Source organism: Oncorhynchus masou, chromosome 13 (genome assembly GCF_036934945.1).
Source record: "Oncorhynchus masou masou isolate Uvic2021 chromosome 13, UVic_Omas_1.1, whole genome shotgun sequence".
NCBI classification, from domain to species: Eukaryota; Metazoa; Chordata; class Actinopteri; order Salmoniformes; family Salmonidae; genus Oncorhynchus; species Oncorhynchus masou.
The window spans coordinates 46,427,408-46,441,916 of record NC_088224.1 but is presented as its reverse complement, the minus strand read 5'-3'; the positions used below and the strand labels follow the sequence as shown (position 1 = coordinate 46,441,916).

The window sequence follows — 14,509 nt, the reverse complement described above, 5'->3', positions numbered from 1 at the left end:
TAATAAGCATGCCCACATTAAGAAAATGACTAAACTTGAATCTCAGTGGATTGATGAGGAATTGAAAAACAATGGTTGAAAGGGATGAGGCAAAAGGAATGGCAAATAGGTCTGGCTAAACAATCAATTGGCAAACGTACTGCAAATTGAGAAATCATGTGACTAAACTGAATTTAAAAAAGTAACTACACTATGAAACAAAGATAAATGACATCTAGAACGATATTAAAAAGCGTTGGCGCACCTTCAATATAATTTTTGGGAAAAAGGCAGACTCCGCTCATTCATTGAATCAGAAGGCTCATTCGTCACAAAACCGACTGATATTGCTACTTTAATTACATTTTCATTGGCAAGATCAGCATAATGAAGCATGACATGCCAGCAACAAATGCTGACACTACACATCCAAGTATATCTGACAGAATTTTGAATTCCGTAAAGTGACTGTGGAAGAGGTGAAACTATTGTGTATCAACAATGACAAGGCACCGGGGACTGACAACTTGGATGGAAAATGACTGAGGATAATAGCAGACGATATCGCCAGTCTTATTTGCCTGAAGAAAAGCAAAAGTAATTAAATTATCCAAGAATAGTAAAGCCCCCTTTACTGGCTCAAATAGCCGACCAATCAGCCTGTTACCAACCCTTCGCAAACTTTTGGAAAAAATGGTGTTTGACCAGATGCAATGCTATTTTACAGCAAAGAAAAATTGACAAACGCTCAGCATGCTTATAGGTGAAGGACATTCAACAAGCACAGCACACAAATAACTGATGTTTGCCTGAGAGAAATTAAAGATAAAAAGATAGCGGGGGCTGTTTTGTTAGACTTCAGTGTGGCTTTTGACAATATTGAGCAGTCTGCTGCTGGAAAAATGTACAGTTGAAGTCAACATACACTTAGGTTGGAGATATTAAAACTTGTTTTTCAAACACTCCACAAATTTCTTATTAAATTAACAAACTGTAGTTTTGGAAAGTCAGTTCGGACATCTACTTTGTGCATGACAAGTCATTTTTTCAACAATTGTTGACAGATTATTTCACTTATAATTCACCGTATCACAATTCCAGTGGGTCAGAAGTTTACATACACTAAATTGACTGTGCCTTTACAGCTTGGAATATTCCAACAAATGAGGTCATGGCTTTAGAAGCTTCTGATAGGCTAAATGCACCAGGACTACCTGACATGATGACTCCTTGCTGTCCAAAGTCCACCTGGCCGTGCTGCTGCTCCAGTTTCAACTGTTCTGCCTTATTATTTGACCATGCTGGTCATTTATGAACATTTGAACATCTTGGCCATGTTCTGTTATAATCTCTACCCGGCACAGCCAGAAGAGGACTGGCCACCCCACATAGCCTGGTTCCTCTCTAGGTTTCTTCCTAGGTTTTGGCCTTTCTAGGGAGTTTTTCCTAGCCACCGTGCTTCTACACCTGCATTGCTTGCTGTTTGGGGTTTTAGGCTGGGTTTCTGTACAGCACTTTGAGATATCAGCTGATGTACGAAGGGCTATATAAATAAATTTGATTTTGATTTGATTTAAATGACATTTGAGTCAATTGGAGTGACCTGTAGATGTATTTCGGGGCCTGCCTTCAAACTCCATGCCTTTTTGCTTGACATCATGGGAAAATCAAAAGAAATCAGCCAAGACCTTGGAAAAAAAATTGTAGACCTCCACAAGTCTGGTTCATCCTTGGGAGGAATTTCCAAACACTTGAAGGTACCATGTTCATCTGTACAAACAATAGTACGTAAGTATAAACACCATTGGGACCACGCAGCAATCATACCACTCAGGAAGGAGACGCGTTCTGTCTCCTATAGATTAACGCATTTTGGTGCGAAATGTACAAATCAATCCCAGAACAGCAGCAAAGGACCTTGTGAAGATGCTGGAGGAAACCGTTACAAAATTATTTATAGTAACAGGAAGAATAAAAGGAAGAAGCCACTGCTCCAAAACCGCCATAAAAAAGCCAGACTGCTGCAGGACGGACTGGTGCACTTCAAAGTGAAGTATGTGGATATATTGAAGCACCATCTCAAGACATCAGTCGGGAAGTTTAAGGTTGGTCGCAAGTGGGTCTTCCAAATGGACAATGACCCCAAGCATACTTCCAAAGTTGTGGCAAAATGGCTTAAGGACAACAAAGACAAGGTATTGGAGTGGCCATCACAAAGCCCTGACCTCAATCCTGTAGAAAATTTGTGGGCAGAACAGAAAAAGCGTGTGCGAGCAAGGAGGCCTACAAACCTGACTCAGTTACACCAGCTCTGTCAGGAGGATTGGGCCAACATTCAACCACCTTATTGTGGGAAGCTTGTGGAAGGCTACCCAAAACATTTGACCCAAGTTAAACTATTTAAAGGCAAATGCTACCAAATACACTCAATTAGTATGTAAACTTCTGACCCACTGGGAATGTGATGAAAGAAATAAAAGCACTACTATTATTCTGACATTTCACATTCTTAAAATAAAAGTGGTGATCCTAACTGACCTAAGACAGGGAATTTTTAGTAGTATTAAATGACAGGCATTGTGAAAAACTGAGTTTAAATGTATTTGGCTAAATTCCACCTTCAACTGTATGTATTATGGTTTTACATCCCCTGCTATATTGTGGATAAAGAGTTACCCATCTAACAGAACAGTGTTCTTTAATGGAAGCCTCGCCAACATAATCCAGGTATAATCAGGAATTCACCAGGGCAGCAGTTTAGGCCCCTTACTTTTTACTAACTACATGCCACTGCCTTTGAGCAAAGCCAGTGTGTATGTATGCGGCTGACTCAACACTATACACGTCAGCTACTACAGTGATTGAAATGACTGCAACGGTTAACAAAGAGCTGTCGTTAGCTTCAGAATGAGTGGCAAGGAATAATTTATTCTTAAATATTTCAAAACTAAAGCATTGTATTTTGGACAAATCAATCACTAAACCCTAAACCCCAACTAAATCTAAATGTGGAAATTGAGCAAGTTGAGGTAACTGCTTAGAGTAACCCTGGATTGTAAATGATCATGGTCAAAACATTGATACAACAGTAGCTAAAACGGGGAGAAGTCTGTCCATAAAGCGCTACTCTGTCTTCTTAACAGCACTATAAACGAGGCAGTTCCACCAGGCTTTTGTCGCACCTGGACTGCTCTTCAGTCGTGTGGTCAGGTGCCACAAAAAGGGACTTAGGAAAATTGCTATTGGCTCAGAAAAGGGCAGCACAGCCGGCCCTTGGATGTACACACCGCGCAAATAATAATATGCATGTCAATCTCAAAGTGGAGGAGAGATGGTCTTCATCACTAATTGTATTTGTGAGAGGTATTGACATGAAAGCACTGGAGCTGTTTGTTTAAACAACTAGCACACAGCTCTACATAGAGCCATGACTACATGGAACTCTATTCCACATCAGGTAACAGATGCAAGCAGTAGAAAACAGATAAAAAAAACAGATAAATACACACCTTATGGAACAGCGGGGACTGTGAAGCAACACATGCACACACGATAACATACAAACTATACAGATGTCCACATGAATGTTGTGTTGTAGATATGTGATAGTGGAGTAGGGCCTGAGGGAACACAGTGTGCTGTGAAATGTTATGAATGTAATGGTTTTTAAATTGTATAACTGCCTTAATTTTTCTGTACCCTGTCTTGGTAGCAGCTAATGGGGATCCATTATAAATACAACCGGAGTGACTGGACATCACTGGCTACAACAAAATGGTTCCAGTCTGGCTAGCTACATTGTCAGATTACATTTCTAATTTTGTCAGATAGTGCACTTGCAATGAAAATGACTGTTGGCTAGCGAAAGTTAGCTTGCTGACTAGCTACTTGTATGATCTGTGTAGTAATATTATTAAAATCAGAAACCATTTGCATGGCTAGTTATAGCCTAATGTTAGCTGGCTAACGTTGAAACTAGTTGGTTAGCTCTTTAGCTACCTGCACATGCATACAACAGCTATGACAATGTTTGCATTGGTAGTAGTACGAGTTGGGATTATGCCGGTTCATTATAGCTATCTAGATGAACCGACACACAAGTTTCTACTTTAATCCAACGTAAAAAAGACAACTTAAAATTTAAGACCAGATTGAGATGGTCGTTCACATGAGATGGGGAGACAAGGCAAATGGGAGAAACAGTGGTTGGAAGTAGGGATTGTTCCCTGTTCTCAGGTGGAATGTTGTATGTGACATGTGCCAGAGATTGTTAGCACTACACCAAGGATCCGCACAGGAAATTATAATATTAAATGGTTGATGGCAGTAGGTAACCAAATCAGAGATTGCATTCGTCTTGTCCAAACATTTTGGGACGGCTGATCTACGTTTCCCAAGTGCTGTGTGTTTGAAAGCACTCGTTATCACAATTTCTCCCAACAAAAAAAAACAATAAATCTCCCAACCTTCAAGAAAAATCTAATGAATTTCAATATTCATACAGTTCGTGCCTACTAGTTGAAAATCCTTGCCATTTTCTTACTCTACATAAACAAAATATGCATTTGAGTTGTGCACAATAATAAATTGTCAAATTATATTGGAGGCCTGGAGCATTTAATATCCAATTATTATTTGTATGACTTATTTAACTGTCCATGATGAATGGCTGGAAAAATACAGCCGCAATTAATTTTCAAAGTATGCAAATCAGATTTCAAATATGATTACACTTGCAGGCGCTCAGATTTCAAAACGATTTGGAGCACAGTTGAAAAATGTACGCATTGACAATGGACTAATTAGACAACTCAAAGCAGTACTTTCAATGCGTGAGATAGAAGAGGTGTGGAGTCGGAGTCAAATGCGTGTCTCATGGCCAATGTGTGAGAGTTGGTAGCTCTGAATCACAGCACATATTACTTCCTTCTTTGCTCCAACAGGTACACTCACAATGGCCGCCAGTCCACCCATTAAGCCATCGGCCTGAATGGGGACGCCCGTTCTAGTCATATGGCAGCATATGCAGTCAGGAGCAGAGGAGAGGATAAAGTGTGTGCCTTTTTGCTATTCGAAACGGTTATTACGGTGACCATGGTCATTTGGCAGTCCAATATTCCATGACCGTCAGAGCGCCCTTTTCCACCCCTCTGGAAACTGTAGTTCTTATTGACAGATTTATCAGGTGGGTGAGAGGCCTGACCAATGTCACAAAAATTACTTTAAAAATCCTGTGCCTAATTTAATTTTTCAAGAACTCTGCATGACCTACTTCTAATCTTGAAGCATCATTTTCTACACTACCTACACTGATCTTGGAGTGAAGCAATTTAAGGATCCTATGGTTCTAACAATGAAATTAGCTTTAAGATGCATTTGGGAAACCGGGCCCAGGGCAGTTGTGCTTTCCCATGAGTACCTTTCCACCTTCTTGATACTTATTGACAATTTGTCCTATAGGAGGTAATCATTTCATTACAACATGAATTGATGTGTGACCTGTTTCAGGAAACTAGGCATATGTCTCAAGTCACAAATTCACAGGAGCCATTTGAACGTAAAATAATAGTTATCAAAATGCATTTTTTGGCGGAAATGCCTTCTTGAACATGAACTTTCATGTGCCTTAATACATTTTTATGCCATCTGTACAAGACTAACTACTACCAATTGGATACCACGAAATTGGGGAGAGAAAAAAAAGGTGAAAAAAAAAAAGAATTCAGAGCCTAGTTGGTTTAGCCAAAGAAAAAAAGGGACCTTCCTGCCAGCCATGATTGGCTGAGATCATGAGTGGGCTGGACATGCCGAGAGATGAGTTTCAGATTGGTCTGCGGTGTTAGCATAGGGTCTATAAAATGAGCTGCTCGTTATGCGTACATAATCCTTTCTACTGCAGTTTTTCGAAAAATATAACGTTAGCCATGGAGAACTGCAAATATGTTGCTACTGCTCTCAACATTTCTGCCCTCAATTTATCAGGCGCTAATCGACAAAGCTCAGTGGGAAAAGGATGTGATTGACTACCTTCTGGAGGACGATTGTGCCATACACTATCCCTGATTTAGGTCAAAACATTTTAATTGAAGACATTGTAGTCTTCTGATGAATGAAAAAAAAAACACATCCCCATTAACAGTACATCCTCCATATAATTCATAACATAGGCCTAACAGTACTGTATAGTTATTTTTACTTACACTATAGCTGGGTCACCCCGTCCTGCCCCAACCCAACACACCCCAATCAGCTTTCGGATCTTAGTGAATCATTCATTGGTTTCCAGGTGTGTTAGGCCAAGGCGAGAGAGTGACAACAGTACAGCAGACTCCCAGGGCCAGGACTGAGCAGCCCAGCAGCTAGGGACAGCGTAAATAGGTATCACCACTGACGTGGGCATGTCTTCAATACAGACTCCTTTTGTAAGCACAGTATTCCATATAAGGCATCCAGCCAGACCTTATGAAAGTTGCACAGTATACCCTTAATCTTAAAAACAAATCTAGTGATACTGTACATAACTTTCTATTTCTTCCATGCATTGTGGGAGGATAACCAACCTTCCAATGAATGGCAATTCATTTAATAGCCAACATAAATGCTAGGTTGTACAGTTTATTCTGACATTTCACATTCTTAAAATAAAGTGGTGATCCTAACTGACCTAAGACAGTTAGGATCGCCAGTATCAACATTTCCCAGCAAACAAAAACAGGGAGAAGGGAGAACCGGTGGACATGCTGAGCAAAGAACATACTCTTTGCCAGAATTCAGCCAGCCTTCACAAGACCACAACATACAGTTGAAGTCAGAAGTTTACATACCGTAGCCAAATACATTTAAAAACTCAGTTTCACAATTACTTACACTTAATCCTAGTAAAAAAATTCCATGTCTTAGGTCAGTTGGGTTCACCACTTTATTTTAAGAATGCGAAATGTCAGAATAATAGTAGATAATTATTTCTTTTTTTCATCACATTCCCAGTGGGTCAGAAGTTTACATACACTCAATTAGTATTTGGTAACATTGCCTATAAATTGTTTAACTTGGGTCAAACGTTTTGGGTAGCCTTCCACAAGCTTCCCATAATAAGTTGGGTGAATTTTGGCCCATTCCTCCTGACAGAGCTGGTGTAACAGAGTCAAGTTTGTAGGCCTTCTTGCTCGCACACGCTTTTTCCTGTTCTACCCACAGATTTTCTATTGGATTGAGGTCAGGGCTTTGTGATGGCCACTCCAATACCTTGACTTTGTTGTCCTTAAGCCATTTTGCCACAACTTTGGAAGTATGCTTAGGGTTATTGTCCATTTGGAGGACCCATTTGCAACCAAGCTTAAACTTCCTGACTGATGTCTTGAGATGTTGCATCAATATCGCCACAATTTTCCTTCCTCATGAAGCCATCTATTTTGTAAAGTGCACAAGTCCCTCCTGCAGCAAAGCACCCCCACAACATGATGCTGCCACCCCCATGATTCACGGTTGGGATGGTGTTCTTCAGCTTGCAAGTCTCCCCCTTTCTCCTCCAAACATAATGGTCATTAAAGCCAAACAGTTATATTTTTGTTTCATTAAACCAGAGGACATTTCTCCAAAAGTACGATCTTTGTGAGGTTGCGATCATGTGCAGTTGCAAACAGTAGCTTTTTTAAAACTGTGGTTTTGGAGCAGTGGCTTCTTCCTTGCTGAGCGGCCTTTCAGGTTATGTCGATATAGGACTCGTTTTACTCGCAAGGTCCTTTGCTGTTGTTCTGGGATTGAGTTGCACTTTTCGCACCAAAGTACTCTAGGAGACAGAACGTGTCTCCTTCCTGAGCGGTATGACGGCTGCGTGGTCCCATGGTGTTTATACTTGCGTACTATTGTTTGTACAGATGAACATGGTACCTTCAGGCGTGTGGAAATTGCTCCCAAGGATGAACCAGACTTGTGGAGGTCTACAATTATTTTCTGAGTTATCGGCTGATTTATTTTTATTTTCCCATGATGTCAAGCAAAGAGGCACTGAGTTTGAAGGCAGGCCTTGAAATACATCCACAGCTACCCCTCCAATTGACTCAACTGATATCAGAAGCTTCTAAAGCTATTACATCATTTGACATTTTCCAAGCTGTTTAAAGACACAGACAACTTAGTGTATGTAACTTCTGACCCACTGGAATTGTGATACAGTAAATAATCTGTCAACAATTGTTGGAAGAATAACTTGTCATGCACAAAGTAGATGTCCTAACCGACTTGCTAAATCTAGTTTGTTAAGAAGATATTTGTGGAGTGGTTGAAAAACCCGTTTTAATGACTCCAACCTAAGTGCATGTAAACTTCCGACTTCAACTGCATGTCCCCTTGTGCTTTACACCTCCAGGAGAATAATCATATTTCTGAGTGCATGATATTCAATTTCACTGGCATATAGTACATTCTATGGAGGTTCTTAAACTGCAGTCATTTACAGCTGAGATGACATGAACATGTACCCATTCATAATCAATAGCATCTCCCAGGTCTTCCTCACAGTTTTGTTTTACTTCATCGGGAAAAGCTTCTATCAACCCTTCATAAAGTTTGGAAATCAACTTGAGGTTTGTCAGACTTCCATAAAATAGGATCTGGACAATCCAGAAAACATTGGACAGACTGGTCTTCCCTGGCTGCCTGACCCTGCCGAGACCCCTATCAACATCTAATCCTCCTAAAATGAGGCATGACAAAGAATGACCTTGGTGTACATTTATACATTATCCCAGAACAGAATCAATGGTTCAATAATTGAAATAACCATTATTCCCAGACTGTAGCTTTAAGCTTAAACTGCTGTCCTGTTGCTACTGAATGTCTACCCATCAATGCAAGACGGAACTTTGTTTCATTCACTGAATATACTGCAAAATCACATTGCAGTTTCCATGAATATGAAAAAAAAATCTGAAATATGATTACCCTGTTGTTTACTAGTGTCTGTAAATATTGATAATGAAAAGGGTGCTCAACCAACGTAAGTCGAAGTGCAATCAAAACAATTCATAACTGAAAACGGCACAACGCGCACATAGGTTAGGCTACTGTGGTGAGCGAGCATTGCGCCTTTTCTTTTTCAATAAGTATGGATTTATTACCCCTTTATTTGTCTTGGCCTGCAAATCGTCCTCCTAAAAAGTTAGGGTAAATCCTATAGGACTCTGAGCTGTGTCAGATATGCATAAAACAACATTGCAGGACTGCGGTTGGGTTTGGAACCCGTTCTTGCGGTAGTGGATAGAAATCCAGCAGGTGTGGGTGGAAATCGGTCTGCGCAGACCTCTAGTGTGCACCATGACAGTGACGCCTGTAATTTTAGAGCTGTTTGTTACTATGTCAGTGTGAAAAGTAGGGAATTAGCTAGGGAAACTGACAGATCAATAACGTTACATTGACATAATGACTTATAAAACTCACATTGCACTGAGAAAACAGAAAATCTATCTTCAATCGTTATACCGATGGTTTCATCGCTTGATTCAGGTCTAGTTTGATTGAGGAAGAAATAATAGTTAATGTAGGCCAGCTTTTTGCCAGCTCTCTCCCACTTGCCAAGTTAACTTTGTTTTGTCCTGTTTCAGAAGTAAATTCAGTTGTTTGTATGGAATTGTTTGCTGTTAGATAGGGATGCTAGTGCTGACCTGGCTGCGGTAGTTTTTTAGTTAAACAGCAGTTACATGGCCAGCTACATCTGTCAACTAAAGAGTAGCAATTTTCTGTTCTGCAATCCTTTCACAACTTGGTGAAAGAGCGCAACGCATACACACTGAACGATGCTCAACTCTCCCGTGCTGGTCCAGCCAGCCTTCCAGAAGTTGCCTTCACACAGCCGGGTCCTAAATCCAGTCAGATAAACATGCCAAACAGCCTACCCAACCGCTCTGAGGCATCCGCATGGTCCTAAAGCACACAGTTGCCACGTTATGGATCATATTCCAATGATAAAAAGTGTGTGTGTGTGGGGGGGGGGGTGTTGTCCCCCCCATCCCCAGTGAAAGATACACCAATTTGTTTTTGTTATTCAATGCCCTCAGTTTGTGAATATCAGATCTTTGTCTGGCTATTTCTGGTGGGCCCATGAACCATTTGACAGGAATCTAGTTGTCATGAGGACTGCTTTAAGCCTGTTTTTGCCAGGGTTGTCCATCCAGTTGATATTAAAGTCACCAAAAACCAGCCATGCAGACTTGGATTTAAGATATTTAAGTAGTTCTCCTAATGTTGCATAATATTGTACATCACATGCAGGGGGATTATAGACAACTAGAATATAAAAATGCATTTGTGATGACAGGAACACATTTACACCAAGACATTCCATAGGCGGCTCACTTCCCAGGAGCACTTCATGGAGTCCTTTATGTACATCAACCCCCCCCCCCCCTTCCTCCTCCTCTCCCAGTGGTTCTCTCTCTTTAAAACATTTGTATCCAGGAACATCAATCATATTCATTAAAATGTTACTATGAAGCCAGGTAAGACAAAAAGAATTTAGATTTGACCCAGGAAGCAATGACCTAATCTCATCACTACTTATATTCAGATGTCCTCCAAATATGCCTTTTGGTTTCACTCTGGGACCAATTCAGCACAATTGAACATATTGATCTAGCAGTGTTCTTCAACCATGACAACCATATTGTCAATCAATACTGTTCACACTACTTCAGTACTGGGAGAGAATGAGTTTGGACAAAGTGGGATGGGCAGGCTGGGTTGCGTAAAACAACATTGCAGTGAAAGTTTCACATTGTAGCTCTATGTATCGGTTTAACCAGTTTCTCACTGTAGCTCTACATATCTGTTAAACCATACACTTTCTATTGAGCTATGAATGTCAGCCCTTACAGGTTTTAGGCCAAGTTCTGCTCTATTAACACAATTTGCTTAGAATTTGTGTTCAAATGTAGCCTACTGGTAGCAACCCTTCACCCTAGCCACCTATTCTCCAATCAGATTGGAAAATATACGAAAGGAAGATTAGAAGAGGACACAGGTATCATCATGCTTAGGTGATAGTGAAGTATTGTGGTGAATGTTTACAGGGAAACTTGTTATAATACAGGCTACACCAACAAATCAAATCTTTGTCACATGCGCCGAATACAACCGGTGTAGACCATACAGTGAAATGATTACTTATAGGCCCTAAACTTCTTAGGGCTAGGTCCCTTTTTCTCCACTTCCTGCCTGAATGACATGCCCAAAGTAAACTGCTTGTAGCTCAGGATATGCATATAAATTTGTACCATTGGAAAGAAAAGACTTTGAAGAAGTTTGTAGAAATGTTAAAATAATGTAGGAGAATATAACACATAACACTCCCTGGATGCAATTCATATGGCTTCCACAGGGTGTCAGCAGTCTATGTTCAAGGTTTCAGGCTTGTAACTTGATAAACGAATAAGAAATAAAAGTTTTGGTAGAAGGACACAGCTACTGTAAATCGGATTTAGCAGTTAGATTAGCGAGAATTTAAGCTTTCAGCCGATATAAGACAAATTTTTAAAATCCATCATATTTATGATTATTTATTTGAATTGCGCACCTTCCAGTTTCACAGGAAGTTGTAGCGGGACCCCTAACCTTACCCAACAATGCAGTTTAAAAATATATATACGAGTAAGAAATAAAGGTAACAAGTAATTAAAGAGCAGCAGTAAAATAACAATAGAGAGACTATACACAGGGGGGTACCGGTAGAGTCAATGTGCGGGGGCACCGGTTAGTTGAGGTAATATGTACATGTATGTTATTAAAGTGACGACGCATAGATAATAACAACAGAGTAGCAGCCATGTAAAAGGGGGGGGGGGGGGGGGGGGTAATGCAAATAGTCTTGGTAGCCATTTGATTAGATGTTCAGGAGTCTTATGGCTTGGGGATAGAATCTGTTTAGAAGCATCTTGGACCTAGACTTGGCGCACAGGTACCGCCGTGGGGTAGCAGAGAGAACAGTGTGTCTAGGATGGCTGGAGTCGGACAATTTTTAGGGCCTTCCTTTGACATCTCCTGGTGTAGAGGTCCTGGACGGCAGAAAGCTTAGCCCCAGTGATGTACTGGGCCGTACGCACTCCCTTCTGTAGTGCCTTGTGGTCGGAGGCCAAAAAGTTGCCATACCAGGCAGTGATGCAACCAGTCAGGATACTCTCGATGGTGCAGCTGTAAGAACCTTTTGAGGATCTGAGGACTCGTGACAAATCTTTTCAATCTCCTGAGGGGGAATAGATTTTTTGTGCCCTCTTCACGACTGTCATGGGGTGCTCGGACCATGATAGTTTGTTGGTGATGTGGACACCAAGGAACTTGAAGCTCTCAATCTGCTCCACTGCAGCTTCATCGATGTGAATGGGGGCGTGCTCTGTCCTCTTTTTCCTGTAGTCCAAAATCATCTCCTTTGTCTTGATCAAGTTGAGGGAGATGTCCTGGAACCACACAGAATACAGCTCATTCAGTGCGGTCTTAGTGCCAGCATCAGTCTGTGGTGGTATGTAGACAGCTGCGAAAAATACAGATGACCACACTATCTACCTAGAGTTTTACAGCTTATAATGAGATACTCTACCTCAGACGAGCAAAACCTCCATCAGCTGTTATTTACAAAAATATAGTCAGCCGCCCCTCGTCTGCTGCTGTTCTGTCCTGCCAATATAGAGTATAACCAGCCAGCCATGTTGATAATTTCGTTGTTCAGCCACGACTCCATGAAGCATCAGATATTACAGTTTTGAATGCTCCAGTCGTAGTTTAATTTTCTGCGTAGGTCATCAATTTTATTTTCCAAATATTGCATATTAGCTAGCAGAATGGAAGTGGGGGTTTATTCGATCGCCTACGAATTCTCAGAAGGCAGCTCGCCCCCTAGCCCCTTTTTCTTCACGCAAATGACAGGATCTGGTCTGGGCCTGTTCCCGGGGAAGCAGTATATCATTCACGTCGGGCTTGTCGACTCAATAAAGGAAAATAAGGATTCTGCCAGTCCTGGGGAGTAATAACAGTTCTGGGGAGTAATCACAGTTCTGATGCCCAGAAGTTATTTTCGGTCATAAGAGATGGTAGCAGCGACGTCATCATGTATCAAGTTCAACGCAAAGAAACAAACGAAAAACACTATTGGTTGGGAATACGTAAAATGTCAGCCTTGTTCTCTGGTGCCATATTAAAAAGGTAAACTTCAGAGGAGGAATTGTTAACATACAGAGTAGGCCTAACTCAATTTGACCTGAATTATTTTCATGTTCAAAATCTTTATACGGTGACAGGAATAAATACACGCAAACTCTGCTAATTAGGAAAACTTAAATAGTTTCTCAAATTTCCTCAGAACATCAATACGTAGCTTATTATTTAGCAGACAGTTGCTTTTAGATATAAAAATTGATGTTTATATTATAGGCCTATTACAAATAATATAAGCATTATTGAGGGCCTAAAGACTGTCACCTGACCTCATCGAATTAATTGCGTCACACCCACCCAGTATCTGTGTGAACGAAACTAGGGATGCGTGTGACACAATGACCACAAGAGAAGCGGAAAGATACTCGAATATGACCAGATATCAGCCTGTATCACGTAACACTTGCCACCTACTCGGAGATATGTGTTCACTATTCTATCTACAAAATGCTCAGGGTAGGCTGCTATTGCCTATCGACCCCGATATGCAGCTTATAGGCTATATGTGTGTCAATATGCATACAATTACAGCGCGATAATACGATTTATATCACCACTCTGTAGTTGTGGCCAGGAAAAGCGGAGTATAAGTAAGACTGCTGCCAACGCACCACAAAGCCACAGGTGTCCCCCTCTCTGTGCTTATCCCAAATGAACGCTCGCTCTCCAAAACGCTGATGAGCGAAATGCAGAGAGAGGCTATTTAATACGAACGATTCAACAATTCCCTTTGACGTTCCTTTACTGGCCCCGAACGACGCCAATAACAAATAGACAATGACCTAAGCAAATAATAAGTAGGCTACCCCAGTATATGCGCGTTATAAATGTCGGCGATGAGTAGGCTATCGTTGACGTCTCTAACGCAGATACTGGAGAAAATAAGTAGCGTCGCTGAATGCAGGCGCGTTGTTATACTCTACTGTCGCCTACCTGCTAGAATGGAGGAAGGTCCAGGCGAGATATCAGAAGCGACGTCTAAAGTACCATTCGATTATCAAGAGATGCGTGTGCTCACTTGCCGTGTTGCATCCCAGAATATGTTTCACAATACACTGCAAACATGAACAAACTCCTCCTGCTCCGGCTGCTGCTACCGCCGCTAAAGCAACCTGTTTGCAAGTAGGCTACGTTAGATAATATCACCCCGCCCTCGAAACAAGCCGATTGGCGCAGCGCATATTGAATGTAAGGTATTTTCTATATCGGCGGGACAGTGCTGCCAATCAAGGGTCTATCTATTACGAATATTCCACGCCTATTTGCGCCCCATGGCTCCATTTGCTATAGGCTACATGAGTACATTAATGCGGTTCATTTGCATTAGACT

At 41.1% G+C, this 14,509-nt stretch overlaps 1 protein-coding gene across 2 annotated transcripts in view; it reads right to left on the bottom strand.

Annotated features, from left to right (window-relative positions):
- The window catches only part of cgnb (cingulin b), a 53,717-nt gene extending 39,437 nt beyond the window's left edge, over positions 1–14,280 (bottom strand). For both annotated transcript variants that reach the window (XM_064984044.1, XM_064984045.1), the window contains exon 1: positions 14,113–14,280. The gene's annotated coding sequence lies outside the window, so the exon portion shown is untranslated. The remainder of the gene's footprint in view (positions 1–14,112) is intronic.
- Positions 14,281–14,509: the final 229 nt, after the last annotated feature.